The sequence below is a fragment of the Nyctereutes procyonoides genome, unplaced genomic scaffold, assembly GCF_905146905.1.
Source record: "Nyctereutes procyonoides isolate TBG_1078 unplaced genomic scaffold, NYPRO_anot_genome, whole genome shotgun sequence".
NCBI classification, from domain to species: Eukaryota; Metazoa; Chordata; class Mammalia; order Carnivora; family Canidae; genus Nyctereutes; species Nyctereutes procyonoides.
The window spans coordinates 38945465-38963065 of record NW_026575146.1 but is presented as its reverse complement, the minus strand read 5'-3'; the positions used below and the strand labels follow the sequence as shown (position 1 = coordinate 38963065).

Genomic DNA, 17601 nt, shown 5'->3' with positions numbered 1-17601 from the left:
ACCAAGGCCCAGACATGTGAGGGAGGCCACAGCAGTTCCTAGAGCCCCAGCAAAGCCACGGCAGGCAGCACGATGTGGAGCAGTGGCAAGCTGCACCCCCTGGCCCCACCCAAATTCCTGACTCTCAGAATTGTAGGTAATTAAGTAGTTGTAGTTTTAAGGCAGTAAGTTCTGAGGTGGTTGGTGATGTAGGAATAGATAAATGAAGCAATTCTTAATGGAAGCCAGCAGAGACCCATCAGCCACTCCCAAGTCATGTGAAAAATACCATGATAGAGATGCTAGGTCTATACAACGTACTATTGGCACATAGAGAGGCAATGATTCATCTACTGAGCCCACAGAGGCGAGAAACAGAAGCCCTGGCAAGCAAGAGGTAGACTATCAAGGCTGCCTGACTAGGCACAGCCATGTGGAAAATCAAAGAACCATTCCTGCCCTCCAAGAAGGGCATTCCACGTCCCAAGCAGGAGCTGTACAACTCAGAAGAAACGTATGTCCCTGTACTATCAAGGTGGACCATTGTGCTGGAAAAGACAGATACAGATTTCACTTATTTAAGTCACAAACAGCCTGACACTGTCATTTCATACATATGTACTTTGTCTTCCCAGCAAAAGACTGTAAATTCCTCGAGAGCAGGTGTTCTCTGTACTTTGTTGTATTTCTACCCCAGGGCCCACTCTGCCTACTTCTTTCCCTAGCTTGGTGCTTTGCCTTGGTAAATGCTCAGCAAATATACAGAGATTGATGGATTGACAGTATCTCATTTTTGTGGGGCACCTGAGTGTCTCAGTGGGTTAAGCACCTGACTTTGGCTCAGATCCTGTTCTCAGGGTCCAGGGATCAAGCCCCAAGTCCAGCTTGCACTCAGTGGCTATTTTACTTGTCCTTTTCCATCTCCGTTTTGCCCCTTCCTCTGTTTTTGCTCTCTCTCTGTCTCTCTCTCGAATAAATAAATAAAATATTTTTTTTAATTTACCAGCCCCTAGAGCCTTCCTGCACCGCCATGCTGAAACCAGTCTGAAGACCTTACCACTAACGCCTGTGAGAATTATCCAAGCCTCTCAAAGCCCAGCTTAGTGCCTGCCACAGTGTGTGTGTTGTGTGAGTGAATGAATGAATGAATGAATGAATGAATGAAAAAATGAATGAATGAATCCCAATGGCAACATATGGCCTCAGTTGCCTGGCATTTATTCACTTTTAATGTATCTAGGTATTTATGTCACAGCCAAATAGTCAAACTCATGTCAGGAAAGAGGTACAAACATCTATATTCTATATATATTCTGTATAATTTTTTATAGCAATAATTAACAAAAATCAAATGATTTCCATATGACAGGCAATGCTCTAGGTATCGACATATGTTTATTTCATTTCACACGCAGGGGATTTCTTTAACGATTTTTTTTTTAAGATTTTGTTTATTTATTCATGAGAGACAAACAGAGAGAGGCAGAGACACAGGCAGAGGGAGAAGCAAGCTCCCTTCAGGGAGCCCGATGTGGGACTCAATCCCGGGACCCCAGGATCATATCCTGAGCCAAAGGCAGATGCTCAATCACTGAGCCACCCAGGTGACCCTTAATGATGTTCTTATTATGCTGACCAATAGATGAGGAAATCTGAGGCACAGAAAGATTCAATAACCTACCCAAAATCACACAGCTAGTGAGTAGCTGAGCCAGGCAACAGCACTCCAGAGAGACTTTCCTTTACACAGCACATTAATGGTTTCACAATGACATTTAATTAAAAATAAATAAACAAACCAACAAGAATACAAAAAACAGCAGAAGGCTCAAGTGACAAGGTATGGCCACTTTTCCCCATGAAGGTTTTGGCCCAGTTCCAGCTAGGTTTCTGTTAAAGAACTATTGTTTATCTTCCACAGCCTTCAAGAACAAAAACCAAGCCCAGAGGGAGCTTGTGAGTGGGAAGAAGTCCAGATAAGACAACAGCCGTCAAGTATCCAGCATACTAGGCAAGGGTTATGATTATGGTTAAAGCTGTCTGAGGATTGCAATGATCAATCAGGGCCTCCTTCCACAGAAAATGCCCTTCCTTTTAAAAGGGGCCTGCAGGCTAGGCCACGCACTTTTGGCAAGGTCCAGCACTGTTCTCAAGCACATGGGATATTGTAGGTCATGCCCATCCATAACAAGAACTCCAAGTTCCTTCCCAACTGTAAAATGCTACAGATTACTTTGGAATTATGCAAGTCTAACAATTCCAGGAAAATCTATTCTAGACAGCACATAGCAACTCCTCAGCCTGCTTCCAAATGATGACCATGCGCATGGGACAGAAGTCTTCAAAACAGTTAAACCGAGTCAAGTCTTGATGGGCACTGGGTGCTCTATCAACACTATAGCTGTGAGAACTACAAACACAACTCGCCTCCAAACCAGAACTCTCTTACACGTTTTGTTTTTAATAAAAGAGAAAGAACCAGAGTTATTATACTGTGTTCAGTGTAAATTTTCTTTTAATGTTCTGGCACACGTGCACATCTCTCCACCTCTTATAGTATAACTGCACAGAAATAGCAAGGAGGAGAAATTGCCATTACAAAGCAGGAAGTCTGTATATCGGCAAATGTCAAAAAACTCTGATATGTTCCTCAAAGCCTTGGCTTGATTGCTCAAGGAGCCCACTTACCATTTTGTTTCAGTGAAAGCAAAATTTAAAAACAAGTATCTTTGCTGGGATTTCCAGTCTCCACCTGAGGGCAAAGGAAGCTCTAGACCCACAGGAAGGAAGACATAGACAGAGGCCCGGTAAGGTTTAAGTAAAACCCGTTTTCCACTTCTCCTCCCACCCTCCCTGTATCAAGTCCATTCTGCTTGGTGTCCACCTGGCTTTGATCCAATTGGAATTCAGTGCTAAGAGCTTAAAATACAATGACAACCTTTTGTGTTCAGCTTTCCTACGTAACAAAGAGAGATCATAAAGCCCCACTGGAAGCTTCCTGATTCAGTTCAGTGTAAACAGTTTTTCCTGGTAGGTAATGTTAATAAATCTGTGACTTCTGTCCCTCGCCCCAGTACCTGCCTGGTACCTCTACACTCTCCAGTACTGAGCCTCAATTCTGAAAGTGGACTGGTCTTCAGGAAGGCCCTGGCTCCGTCAACTATAATCTGTGTGACTATGCGCAGATTGATTAATCTCTTGTTGCCTTTATTCCCTCTTCTGTAAAATAAGGATAATTAATAGTAACAAGTCATAGTGTCATTGTAGGAAATTAAATGGGATAATGGGTGCAAAGCAAAGTACTATAGATATAACTAGGAGGGGGATCCCTGGGTGGCTCAGTGGTTTAGCTCCTGCCTTTGGCCCAGGGTGCAATCCTGGAGTCCCGGGATTGAGTCCCATGTCGGGCTCCCCGCATAGAGCCTGTTTCTCTCTCTCTCTCTCTCTCTCTCTCTCTCTCTCTGTCTGTCTATCATGAATAAATAAATAAATCTTTAAAACTATATATATACATAACTAGGAAACTCCAGTGTTGGGCAGCCCTGGTGGCTCAGCGGTTTGGCGCCGCCTGCAGCCTGTGGTGTGATCCTGGGGACCCGGGATTGAGTCTGCTTCTCCCTCTGCCTGTGTCTCTGCCTCTTTCTCTCTGTGTCTATGAATAAATAAATAAAATCTCAAAAAAAAAAAAAAAGGAAACTCCAGTGTTAACCATGAGTAGTATTCTTTTTACTAATCACCTTTACCTCACCATTCAAATCAGACAGGATCTGTTAACCAATACTTTCACCAGTGCAGACATTCATGGACACTTACTATGTAAACCAGTGATGTATTTTCATGTGCGACATTACATCTTTAATTGTAACATGAAAGGTTATTTTTCCAGATTGCATTCATTGAACACACATCTATTGAGAAGATGCAGTGTGCTGGGTACCATAATGTATTTCCAGTACATGGGTGGGCAGAGGTGCTCAGGAAATGTTGGAGAGATGAATGAGTAAATGAATAAATTACCCTCCCACAGAAGCCCCACTTGGATGCAGTTGCAAAGGTGGATAAGAGAGGTTTGTTCATCCCTTCATCCCTGCTCCTTCCAGACCTGGGTGCTCCCCACTCCTACCCAGAGTTACAGAGCCTCCTGGCTTCAACCTTTCTCCTGTTTCCTTGTCTGGCTTCCAACCAAGAGGTTCTGACAAAGTAGTCATTTCAACACATCCTTTGTATTACATAGTCAGGGATTATAAAGAATGCTCAAAAAGAAGGCATCTCACATGCATATGGAAAGTACCTTCGTGCTTCAGGGTCTAGGTCTTATTCTTATTTCACCCTGTATAACAGGGCCATCTCCAAAACTTTAAGTATCAGGTGAAAAGGAATACTTTGTACAGAGTTGGCCTGGACAATGGTCAGGACATGGCATTTGTGCTTTTGTGCTTTGATAGGCTCTGGGAATAATCAAACTGTACTTCCGTTTTTATGTCCCTGGAATGGACAACAAATGATTTTTGCCGGCCTGCCAATATTCATCTTCCCTTGTTTTGGTGATTTGAGTCATACCCCATCCTCTGTGACTTGGGAGGAGCCCAACCCCTTGCCCCCAGCCTTCAAAGTGGAGCAAATGACGCAAGCCTGGACCCTCAGTACATCCAACCCACAGAGCCACAGGGTTGGGTCAGGGAGGTACCTGACTCAAGTTGGTCTGATCAGAATGAATCCCAGGACTGGAGTAGGTGATTCCAGAAGGAAACATTATCTTCTTTCACATTTAATATGGACTGAGAGAGTACGATCTTGGAGCTTTGGAGGCACAAGATGGCACCCGGAAATGGAGCAAATACAGAAACAGACAGAATTGAACCACAGGAAAAAACTGTCTTGATTTCATTTAAGTCCCAGAATCAACTCATGTTTGAAGCCAGACTTGCTCTGGATTTTTCAAATCTGTGAGTAAATAAAATCCCAAGTCCCTGTTTAAGCTTGTCAAGGATGGGTTTTTATTTACAACCCTAAGAGCCCTGTGTTATTCACAGATCTTGTCACAGTGACTACAATTTTACATTACTTATTCCTTTGCATTAATGTAGGAAATAAAGCTGTAAAATTGCAAATGTGCTATCAGCCATGAACCCAAGACTTCTTCGATAACTATCATTTTCTTTTTTTTAAAGATTTGTTTATTTATTTATTTGACACAGAGAGAGATTGAGAGAGAGAGTGCACAAGTAGGCAGAGTGGCAGGCAGAGGGAGAGGGAGAAGCACACTCCCTGCTGAGCAGAGAGCCTGATGTGGGGCTCAATCCCAGGACCCTGGGATCATGGCCTGAGTCAAAGGCAGATGCTTAACTGACAGAGCCACCCAGACACTCCCACAACCATCATTTTCACTTGGTTGCTAATACTAGCAATTAGGCTATAAGCACCCCAAGGATAGACCTCAAGACCACACTGAACAAAAGCAGAGAAGTTCGCCGTGAACTCTCTTAGTCTATAGCACTCCTTTTATGTGATTTGTCTTGGAGTTCTGTGGAGAACCCAGATACTGGAAGATAGCGAAAGCTTCTGGAATGTGTGGAGCTTACAACGAGCCATTTTTCTTTGGTTTGGCAAGTCTTTTGTTTCCAACAACTTTCAGAGACATCATGGACCATAGAAGGTGAACCAGAATTCTATTCTTTGGATTCAGTAACCTCTGTTGGCTTGTCCGTGAACCAGCAATGTCTGTATCCAAAGTTGTCCAATCAGGTGGCACTTTATGAACTCATAAACCTGAGATTCTTTGATTCACTCAATCAATGCTATTTATGGAGCACCTACTGTGTTCCAGATGCTGTACAAGTGACTGAGCACCGGAGATTCAGAGATGAACACATTTCCTTCAGCCAAAGAACTTAGAGTCCCTGAATCATGCAGACAATCCCTCCCCCAGCCCATAACTGTAACAGGCATGACTGATACCGTTACAGAGATGACTAAAGAGGTGGAGGCAGGAACTCAGGGTGAAGTGGTTTTTGAACAGGCATGAGCCAAGCAAATGGGGTGGAAGTGGCATGCAGAAAGGGGGAATAATATTGAGAAAGGAAGGGGCGGTAGGAGAAACTCTGGGACATTCAGTGACCTGGATTTGGTACACTGAGCTTGAGTGCAAGACTGAGAGACAATACAAGAAGAAGCAAACACACCATCACAAAGGGCTCCTTCTGCCAAGTCGAGGACAGCATTTGACTGAGGATGCCTTCAGGGGCTCCCTATCTGCCACAGAATAAAATCTAGAACTCTGGAGCCCTTGAATCAGGACCAGTACATGGTTTTGCTTTTTCACATTCGAGTAGCAAAGAGAACAAAATATATGATGGGTGCAGAGTCTGCACGCTGGCAGCCTCCAGGCGTGGCATTTTTGTTCAAATCAGCTGCATCTCTACTTCCCCGGTAACCCTGGGCCCAGGGGACGAGAGGAACCACGGATATCCCTGTGGGAGTCCTATGCTCACCCCCCAACAAGCCATACTCAGCTTAGAATCATTTTTCATTTGGTATGAAGTCATTTTTAAAGTGTCTGCTTTTCATTAAAACGGTAACATGATAGTCCCCGCGGGGGATGCACATGAGGCCGAAGTGAGACGGCCTCTCCTTCAGACTGGGGCATTTTCTTTTATGGCTTCTCTCCCCGAGCTTTGGTGGAGCTGAGTCTTTTGTTCAGAAAACTATGCCCAAATCTCAGGCCCTGCGGTATTTGTTGCTGTTGTTGCTTTGTTTGTGTACTTGTGTTTGTTTTGATAGGCATCTTTTCATAAAATGGGTCAGCTCCAAAAACATTGGCTCTTTTCCCACATGAGTATCTGTCATGGGTCAAATGTGTCCCAGGTGTGGCTCCTTCAACATTCAGTTTACACATGCTTCTCATTACACGATCCCCAAGGGCTGTGAAAACATTTTCTTGAGCCTCCCCCAAATATCCACAACTAAGAATTGGTAAACACCAATTGGAAAAGCACTATTTATTTAAAGTGTACCATGGGCTGTCCCCCAGCCCGATGGCTCCTCGGGCTCTGTGCTGCCTCACTGCCCTCCTGTCCGCACACCCACATCCCCTCTTACCCCATCCCGTTCCTTGGCTTTCTCAACATTCCCACAGCCCCAGAAGCACCATAAGCACTAGAGAGACCTGAACAGGCAGGAGGAGCTCTCAGTCTTTCTGATGCCCACGTCACAATTCTACTTTCTAGCTCATGCTTCAATTTATGCAACTGGGATGTGCTTATTTAGCCTTTAAAAAATAGAATTGCTTGATAATCCTTTAGCTCAAAGCAGTCCATGGAAAGGAAGTGACAGGATCACTAAGGGAAAAGTAGCTTTGTAGCAAAAGCATTAGGCCAAGAAGCAGGAAGAGCATTTGTGAAGACACACTTCGATATGACTTTGGGAAAGTTACTTTTCCTCTCTGTGACTCAGTTTCCCTTTTGTACATTGTGGGGTTGGGCCAGAGGGTCCCTAAGCTTCTGAAATACTATGATTGTGAAACCATATGTTGAAATATTATGTATCTATTATACTGAATATGGGTCACTTAAAAAGTAAAATTATAAGGGTGCCCGGATGGTTCAGTCAGTTAAGCACCCAACTCTTGATTTTGGCCCAGGGTATGATCTCAGGATCGTAAGATTGAGCCTCGTGTGGGGCTCCTTGCTCAACACAGAGTCTGCTTGAGATTCTTTCCCCAGGCCCCTCCCCTGGTTCATGTGCACGCACATTTGCTCATGCCCACTCTCTCAAATAAATAAAATCTTTTAATAAAGCAAAATTGTGAATTTTATTTGACTAATAGGGTACTCTCTTTTGTGAAGCAGATAATGAGAGACCAAAATCTCATATTTGTCATCAATAAAAATAATTACCTTGAGGGCAGGAATAAAGGGAGAAAGCTTTAATCATGTATAATATGTGGAATATAAATTGAGTTTTTTTGTGTGTTTTGTAAGGAAATGAATATGAAAAAGTATTTTTATAAAAGGAAGACTGGACTCCAGAGGTTTGAAACCATTTTCGGCAGCAAACAGCAGCAGATACAAAGATGAAGAGAACAAAGTCACCCTTGATCATCAGAGGCCTGGCTGAGCTTCACTGTGCCCCCTAAACCATCTTCTGATCATTTCAAGAGAGCCTCCTGGTAGAGCTACTGCTCTTGGGGACTCTGGATCTGACCTGGGCAGGAGAGACACTAGTGATAGAAGAAAACTTCAGCCTCCTTCCCTGGTCAAGTTTCTCTGCAGAACAAAGAAAAAAAGAGCTGAATATGGACACCCAGTTACAGGGACTTATATCTGACTTTCATTTGGGTCCTCACAGAAGACTGACTTTGCAGGTGATGCCAGAGAAGGTGACACAGAGATAAAAGAAGTCAGCTATTGGTTGGTAGCAATAAGATTCTAGATAAGCAACTCCCTGGACCAGGATGTCACCTGGGGGCTGAAGGGGTAGGATCTAGGCTTCCAAGAATTTAACCTTGGTGTCAGGGTACTGGTCCCAATAAGAAACTGGATTGCCAACTTGAAGACACTCTCTATTTTCCACTGGCAGAGGGAACAGAGCCTGCTGAATGGAAGCTTCCCAGGGCAGGATGGGCTCCAGAATCCAATGGTGATATCAGACTCTAAAGCCGAGAGGGACCGAAGAAGGGAAAAATCCTCCCTGCCCATCCCTGTTTCCCCAACCTGCTATACTCATCTTCCATCTGATTTGGACATTTGACTTGCTGACCTGTTTTGCTGTCCTGCTCTTGTCAGGGAGACTGGGCTCCCATTTAGTGGCCTGAGCTTTAATCTCCACCTTTCCCTGGTTCATCGCATGTTACAGAGCCATGACAAAGCCACCATATCCATGTTGACCCTTGGGATACAGCACTGCCTCCCTCCCCCAGCCAACACCGTAACAAAAAACCATAAGATCTAGATAGGATAGAAATCTGCAGGCAGGGGATCCCTGGGTGGCGCAGCGGTTTGGCGCCTGCCTTTGGCCCAGGGCGCGATCCTGGAGACCCGGGATCGAATCCCACGTCGGGCTCCCGGTGCATGGAGCCTGCTTCTCCCTCTGCCTGTGTCTCTGCCTCTCTCTCTCTCTCTCTCTCTCTCTCTCTCTCTTTGTGTGTGACTATCATAAATAAATAAAAAAAAGAAATCTGCAGGCAATATCCCAATGCTGGATGTACTTTTTGCTTTTAGCCATTTTTTTGGACATATGCAAAATCACCAAAAGAGATGTAAACCTACCTTATAAACAGTTTCCGTTAGGTATTCCCATATAAGTGCAGTGACAAGCCATCTCACACTTCTAGGAAGCTCTTGACCATTAGTCTGTTCCAAAGCGATTATTCAATACACAACCACAAACCTGCAAATAAGAGTTCTGAGTCCTTAGATCCATGACTCCAAGTTCTAACACATCCTGGACCCCTGGATTGTCACACCAGCTTTTCCTATTTTGGGGTTCACATCTTTTAGAGAATCCAGATCTGTCTGCTTTAGTCCTCTCAGGTGGGGAAGCATTAAAGGTCCAGAATTTTCCATGCCACATCCACATTCTGAGACTTCAAATTCACTGGAAAAAATAAAAAGATACCAACATAGAGTTTAAAAAAAAAAAACTGTGGTTAAATATTCCCACCAAACAAATCAATATTTTTCAAAGGAAAAAGTATGATTCAATGTAATTGGGTTACTCACATAGAAGATATGTTAGAAATATTAGCTTGTAGAGAGCAAGGTCTAGTCATGGGATTCAAAGTTACAAGTTACTCTTGTTCGATCTTTTAGACTATACATAATTTCATTTGGATATGAACTCAAAGTTTCAAACTGGAGGCCCTTAGTGGAAAGGGGTTCCTGGTTGGCATGACCTCAGTGTACCCCACCTGAAGGCGTGCTCTGTATCCATGGAGCTCACCCCTTCAAAACCAAACCCCACCTCGGCTTGTCAAACAACCCCTGCCTTGCACCCTGTGAGGTTAAAAGTGCTTGGACAGAATCCAATCCCAATGATTCACACCAGTAGAATTACCTAGTGGGAGCAACAAAGTGAAACGTATTCGGTTTGATTTCTGATACATTCCTGCCCCTCTCGTACTGACCATGACTAGATTTCTGACTTACTTTTTACAAAAGGGTAGAGGTCTTTCATGGGGATGGAATGATGGATAAGGAGGAAGGGGATAGGAAAAGTCCAGGTAATGAGTGTCATTGTGGCTTCTGGACAACCAGGAGAGAGAAGCTGTCCCACCCTTCTCCAATCTTTCCAGGCCACGGGCTGGAAGCATCAGAGAGATAAGGCTGCCCAAATGTCACTGAAGAAGTTAAACCCAAAGCAGTGCCAAACTCTGCCGCACACCCTGCCCAGCCTCCAGCTAGCAGCACTTGAGCATAGAATGGATGATGCTTGAGCTTCCCAGCATGGAGTCCTACATCAGTGAAATCTCTCCCTTTATAAATCTTTATAATTAAGGCCCCTTCCTTCTGCCTTCTCAAGATGGGAAGAAAAAAAAACCAACAACCTTCATACTCATTATCCCAGGCCTCTCAGTGGCTAGGACATGGCCTTATGGCTTAAATGTGGTCAATAAGTGGCACCCACCTAGCACTGTGAATCTTGAGAGAATGACAAGCAGGCTAAGGTCCAATTTTAAGTTACCCCCAGTGGCTTCAGGGAAGTGGGCAGTGGGCAGGACCTGGAGTGCAGGAGACCCCAGGGGGCAAGACGCACAGAGGTCATGGCTGTGGTGGGACTGTGGTGCTTCTTCCTCTTTCCCTCGGGAGCCTGGCTTTCCAGCCTTCCTGTCAACTGTGTGATTACCCAATACCCTTCACATAAATCTTTCTTCTGCTTAATTTAAAAGGAGTCCACTTTTGTACAAATAAAACATAAATCACATTGAAATAGGTTGATTTTCCATCCCTCTTTAGTGAACTCAAGAGTGGCCATATGTCTTGTTCGAGTGTAGGAAATGTGAGCAGAAGTGACCATGTGTCACTTCTGGGAAGAAGTTGTTTTTTTTTTTTTTAAAGATTTTATTTATTTATTCATGACAGACACAGAGAAAGAGAGAGAGAGAGAGAGGCAGAGACACAGGCAGAGGGAGAAGCACGCTCCATGCAGGGAGCCCGACGTGGGACTCAATCCTAGGTCTCCAGGATCACACCCTGGGCTGAAGGTGGCACCAAACTGCTGGGCCACCAGCGCTGCCCTGGGAAGAAGTTTTAAGAACCAGCCTTTAGTTCGCTCTCTTTTTCTCTTGTCAATGTTTCACACTGGGGTCAGCCAACTTGTTCTGTAAAGGGCCAGAAAGTCAAATTTTGGGGCACTGTGGCCTGTACTCTACCTCTACTGCAAATACTCATTTCTGTTAGTATAATGCAAACACAGTTATAAATAATATCCATGTTTCATATCTATGAATAATAAACAGATCTGTGAATAAACATATCTATGTTTCAATGAAATATATTTATATTCACAGAAGCAGATGGCAGACTGGATTCGGCCTACCACCTAGAGTTTTCCAACCCTGGGTGAGAGGCAGCTTTGCCAGCCTCAGCCTTTGAGAGAGGAGGTGGGGAGCAGAAACACAGCAACTCACAACACACACATAACATGAGTGAGAAATACAACTCTGCTTTTATAAGCCACTTAACTTTGGGGGTCACTTGTCACTGCAACATAACTCACCCTACCCCGACTGCTACAGGAGTATACACAAATAACCTCCATGCAAGGAAACAAAAGCTAATTTTTATAGGATTTGAAGAAGTTAGAGCTACAGAGTGAGGCAAAAACTTATTCCACCTCATAGTCAAAGAGCCTTTACTTTACTTTGATTGGACTTGAAATCCACTACAGGTGCCTCTAACCCATTACCTTTATCATCACAGACAACAGTGTAGTTCTGTCTCACAAATGGACCACAGAACTAGAAGCCCATAGAACTGGATTCTAGTTTTCCATGCGCCTCAGATTAGTGTTTGACTGAACCACTCCCATCCCCCTCTGGGTCTCTGTCTCTGTGAAAAACAAAGGATGGACTGACCCAGAGGCGTCTTCCTCAAGCTCCAGAGTTCAAAGCCCCCACCACCACCTCCACCCCCCCAACCCCCCCCCGGAGACCAGTGTTTGCTGGATGACTGACAACAGAAGGTGCAAACATGACCCAGGTAACTACAAACTGCTTTTGAAATAGACCCTATAGGCTGGCACATGCGTGCTAAGCACCTGGAAATCAGGAGTGGTTTTCCAGACACACAGGAAGCAGCAGCATGAAGCCAGCAGAACAAAGCACGAGGGTGGAATGTGAGGTCTGTGCCCATGCTTCTCTGCATCCCTACTGAGAACTTAACACTCTGCAGTTTACTCACTCTTGGCCTTGGGGATAAATTCCTTCATGCTCCTTGGTTGTTTCCAAAGTATGTTCTCATCTCAGATTCAGCAGAAGTAGAAGAGAATCAATATTGAAAGCAGAAAACTCGGGCCCCTCATTTCATTCTTCCCTTTCATGGCCACACCCGGGGTGAGGACCTTCTCAGGGCCAACAGCACGTGCTGTACCTGGCCCGGCCCAGCATCTGGTGCCGGGAGGGTCAGAGCCTGTGAAACTGCGGCTTAATCCCCACGCCAGAGGCTTAATCCCTGAACTCTGAATCAGTCCTTGGCAGAGAGGAGGCTCTTGGCCCACTTGGAAATTTCCATCCTCTAAACCACCCCAGGCCAGTTGCCAGCTCAGCTAACTCTGGGGACGCAGGCCGAGGGCTTCTGTCTGGCTCTGCCCGGGTCTGGGGGACCTTCAGACAGGGGAAGGTGGCATCAAAGCCCTCTCCTGCTCTAAAGCTCCCTGCTGGTAGCCGGCCTTACCACCTGAGATCACCCCCCCTGCTCATTCCTTTATCTGTGGTAGAGGGCAGCACTCTACAGCTTAGAGAGCAGATCAAGTTCATTATTAGTTTTTGCAAATAAAGTTTTATTAGAACACAACCATGTGCGTTCATTCCTATATTATCTGCGGTGGCTTTCCTGCTACAGTGGCCGAGTTCAGATGTTGCAACCAAGACCGTATGGCCTGTAAGCTTTACATCTTTAGGAACTGGCCCTTTGAAGAAAAAATTCACTGAGCCCTGGCCTGGGCTTTTGTGTTACATTAATCCACCAACAGCTTTGGAAATATTGTGAGGATAGGGATGCCTGGGTGGCTCAGTGGTTGAGCATCTGCCTTCAGCTCAGGGTGTGATCCCAGGGTCCTGGGATCAAGTCCCTCATCGGGCTCCCTGGGTGGAGCCCACTTCTCCCTCTGCCTGTGTCTCTGCCTCTCTCTCTGTGTCTCTCATGAATAAATAAATAAAATCTTTTTGAAAATATTTTTTTAAAAAAAGGAAATATTGGGATCCCTGGGTGGCGCAGCGGTTTGGTGCCTGCCTTTGGCCCAGGGCGCGATCCTGGAGAGCCGGGATCGAATCCCACGTCAGGCTCCCGGTGCATGGAGCCTGCTTCTCCCTCTGCCTATGTCTCTGCCTCTCTCTCTCTCTCTCTCTGTATGACTATCATAAATAAATTTAAAAAAAAAAAGAGTGCACTTATAAAAAAAAAAAGGGAAATATTGCGATGGTATTTTTCAGGATAACTAATTGAGAGTAAGACCCTAAAGATTATAGAACAAGTTGTGTGTGTGTGTGTGTGTGTGTGTGTGTGTGTGTGTGTGCGTGCATGTGGGGGGCAGTTTGTGTGCATGAATTAGGGATGGAGACTGGGGAAGAAAAAATTGAAAAAAAAAAAAAACCTTGAATACTGCATAGGTTTAAGCAAAGCATTTCAGAGAGGATTCTGGGAAGTAGCAAATGGACAGTGGGAGAACTCTGGGCCCAGGGAAGAAAACAAGAAACTGTACATATTATTATTATTATGAATATTATGTTTTAAAGATTTTATTTATTTGATAGAGAGATAGCATGTGCGTGAGCAGGAGAGGGGCAGAGGGAGAAACGGACCCCTCCTGAGGAAGGAGCCTAACGTGGGACTCACGCCCAGGACCCTGGGACCATGACCTGAGCCAAAGGCAGATGCTACCCACTGAGCCACCCAGGTGCCCGGTTAGGAGTATTATTATGAAAGCAAGGAAAATGTGGTGACCCACATACTATCCTATTTAGCTTCCTCTCCGAAAGCCTGTGAGGTATCGCAGGGCATGCAAAGTCTACACTGAGGGGCCTGCATTCGGGCACGGCCTCCCTGCGGTGCCTCCCCAGGTGACCCAGTGAATGGAACTGAATTCTTTTCTTCCACTTCTGAGGCTACTGCTCTCCGCCAGGGACATTTTAGGCTAACTTCAAGATCTGCCTCAGGCTGAACATCCATGGACCCAGGTGGGCCCTCTGACAGCCGAACAAAAAGCCTGACAGCACCTGACTGGGACCCCAGCTGACACATGGCAACACGGGGCAAGGGAGCCAGTACCTGGGGGAGCCAGCCTCACGCCCCCAGCTTCCTGCCACACCTGGCACCACATCAAGCCTCCATAAAGGCCAAACACTGTTTACCTGGTGCCTCGACATCCTTTATTTCTGACTTTGACCCAAAGCTCAAGACTTAAAGTGATAATAATACTCTAAAACATTGGGTGCCCAACGTTTACATACAGTATTTGAGTTAATTCTAACAATCCTATGGAACTGTTGTTACATTCTTCATTTTTATAAATAAGAACACTGAGACTCAGAGAGGCTAAGTAACTTGGCTAAGGTCACACAGCTAACAAGACTGGGAACTAGAACGCAGGTCAGCTCCTCGCAGTGGCACACCAACCCCTCGAGGGTAACTGAGATACTGATATGAGAGTCCAGAGGAGACAGAGAGAGCCGCGAAGACATTACCAGAGAAAGGAGAGAGCATACACGGTCCCCGCCATGTCCCCTGCGTTAAGAGGGATGCATCCCTGGCCACCATAACTTGGAAAAACCTGCAGCTGAAGAAGTGAACAGAAGGACAAGGAAGATCAAGTCTAGCTTTCCCCTCTGAATCCCCCAATTTTTTTCCACCTTCCTTTCTTTGCAAAATCTGTCTCCAGTTACTGATCAACAGCATTTTAGTTACTAACATAACTCTTTAGTGCACGTGAACCAGGCTACAATTAAACAGGATTTATATTCAGTAAGTTTGTAAAAGTCAAAGAACCATGATTATGCTGGGGGGGGGGGGTTTAGGAATTTACAAAGAAAAGAGATTTGAATATCAAAACCAAATGACAACACGGAACATATTAAAACAAAATATATGACATTCCTTCTCCATTTTTCTCCTGATTCCCAGAATGTAAAGCCCATCATTTATGCATCGTGACAAAGAAAATTTTTTTAAAAAGATGATTCAGAAAAAAATCTTTCAGGGTTCATTGTCATGAGGCCTAAGTAATCTATTAAATCTTACATATTAATTTTTAAATCTGGCATTCAACATCCCAATCTTTTGAATTTTCCATGTCACTTTGATTTTTCATCTCTGGCTCTAATTAATCAGAAGGCACTCTTTTTCTCCTGGAGGAAGAGATCTCTCTCGTTCTTAAGCAGCCTGGAAAGAAAGTGTGAAACCCATGTCTCGATGCCGGCTGCTCTTCTGGTGAGGCCATAAGGGTAAGTCAGAGCCACAGAGGCCACGCTGCGCTGAACGCCAGCCGAGCTGTGAGGACAGAAGGGACCGGAAACAGCTGCGTGATTTTTTGCACTTGCTGGGAGCCGAGTGCCTTCTTCCTCTGCCCGATCCCGAGCAGCAGGGGCATCCCAGGCAATCAAAAAAGAATTATAGACTAGAAAGGTTTCATCTGCCTCTTAGCCTTATTTTTCTAAACATTTTTACAATGTGAGATTCTGGCTGGCAACTCTAACAGTTTTCTCGGGTGAATGTTGTGAGTGTGAGCATGTGAGTGTGTGTGTGTGTGTGTGTGTGTGTGTGCATCCTCACCATGGACTCTCCCCCTCTGCTGACTCCATCGACCTGCTCGTGCCCCATTATCTGTGGCCTTTGTGGCTCCGAAGGTCAGCAACACTGTTCCCTGGATGAGGCCCAGGGAAGGAAGGAAGCTGAAACAGAAATGTTTTCTCAGCCAAGTGACCTGATTACACACAGAGTGACCGTTTCCAAGCCACCCCGTAACTACCCCCATCAGCGCTGGAGCGAGTCCACAAAGGCAGCAGAGTCCTCCTCCAGTGGCTGTTCCTGGCTAAGCAGAAACTGGCTCCACAGGGAGCAGGGCTGGGGGACCCGTCACCCACAGAGGGTCCTTGCGGGGGTGTGGGTGTCAGTGAGCATGGGGAGTGGGGGAACAGACACATTTTCATGTTGACAGAGGGGTTCCCCTCACCAAAGTCTGTGATGACGAGTGTGGACTCTACATCATCCATTGGGGTTTGAATCTTGGGGTGAGATAAGACCCCAAGTCCCTGTGTCTCAGGATCCTCATCTGTAAAATACGTAACTACACAGATTGATGTCATGAAATGAGTGAGGGCCCAGAATATAACAGCAGTTATCCTTGTTATTGTCTGAGTTTCTGTGAGGCCCACAAGGCCCATACCCCTCTCCCTGCTGCCAGAACATTCTATTTCTCAAGCAAGCCAAGCTCTTCCCCCTCTGAAGATGCCTGCACTTGCCATACTGCTGCCTGGAACACAGCTCCTGCAGCTCATGGCATGTCTGCTCCCTTCTCATCCCTCCCTGCCTGGGTAGGAACGTGATCTCCCGGGGGATCCTTGAAAGCACCAGCAGACTCCCACCCACAAATGCACTCAATAGCATCATCCTAAAGATCTGCTACCCAATAATTGTCACTACTTGAAGTTACCTTGTTCACTTGTTTTAACTCATAAACTCATTATGCTCAGCCTCTCCCACTTGGTGTGGCCCCCTAGTCCCAGGGTGCCCAAGACCTTCTCCATCTTAGCAGGAGGCCCAGGGCAGTAGGCCACCCTACTCCCCACTGGAAGGTCAGGGCAGTGGCCTAATTCACCTCAGCATTATGCCTGACACACAGCAAGAGCCCAAGAAACCTGTGTGGATTGAAAGAAGAAATTAGTGTTTTTCTCTTAACATTACAAATAAGTCATCCTGTCCGATCACAAGACACCCATGATTCCTCTCAGTTCTAATCTACAAAGCAGAAAAAATAAAAGAAGTTACCAGAGTCATAGATTGTTTTGAACTAGAAGTTTTGCTGGAACGCTGACCTCAGGCCACTCCCCCCACCCTCTGAGAGGGCAGAATTAAGAACTGTGAACTGAGAGGTCATTGCCAAGGTCATCAGCTGGTGTATACCAGAGACAAGATCTCTCAGAGAATGATTTATCTCAAAGTGTTATGTGAACTATAAAGCAATATTTTGATGTAAGGTATTTACATTATTCTTCTATGTTTGTAATTATTTTGTCTCACCAGGAATCCAGAATCTACTAGGCTTAATTAAGGACTGGTCATTTATCAAGAACTCCTATGTTGTTTTGAATTAAAACTTTATCCCCACCCAACTTGCTAATCAATTCAAATTGTGTAAATATATTACATATGTTTGTTTTTGATGAACTCTACTTTACCACCACTTCAGCAT

General features: G+C 45.2%; 1 long non-coding RNA gene across 1 annotated transcript in view; it reads right to left on the bottom strand.

Moving 5' to 3' along the window:
- The window catches only part of LOC129500655 (uncharacterized), a 33173-nt gene extending 20577 nt beyond the window's left edge, over positions 1 to 12596 (bottom strand). Inside the window, exons 1-2 of the long non-coding RNA XR_008662579.1 lie at positions 12378 to 12596; positions 9246 to 9573 (exon numbers count right to left, since the gene is read on the bottom strand). This is a non-coding gene — a long non-coding RNA (uncharacterized LOC129500655). The remainder of the gene's footprint in view (positions 1 to 9245; positions 9574 to 12377) is intronic.
- Between the last annotated feature and the right edge of the window lie 5005 nt (positions 12597 to 17601).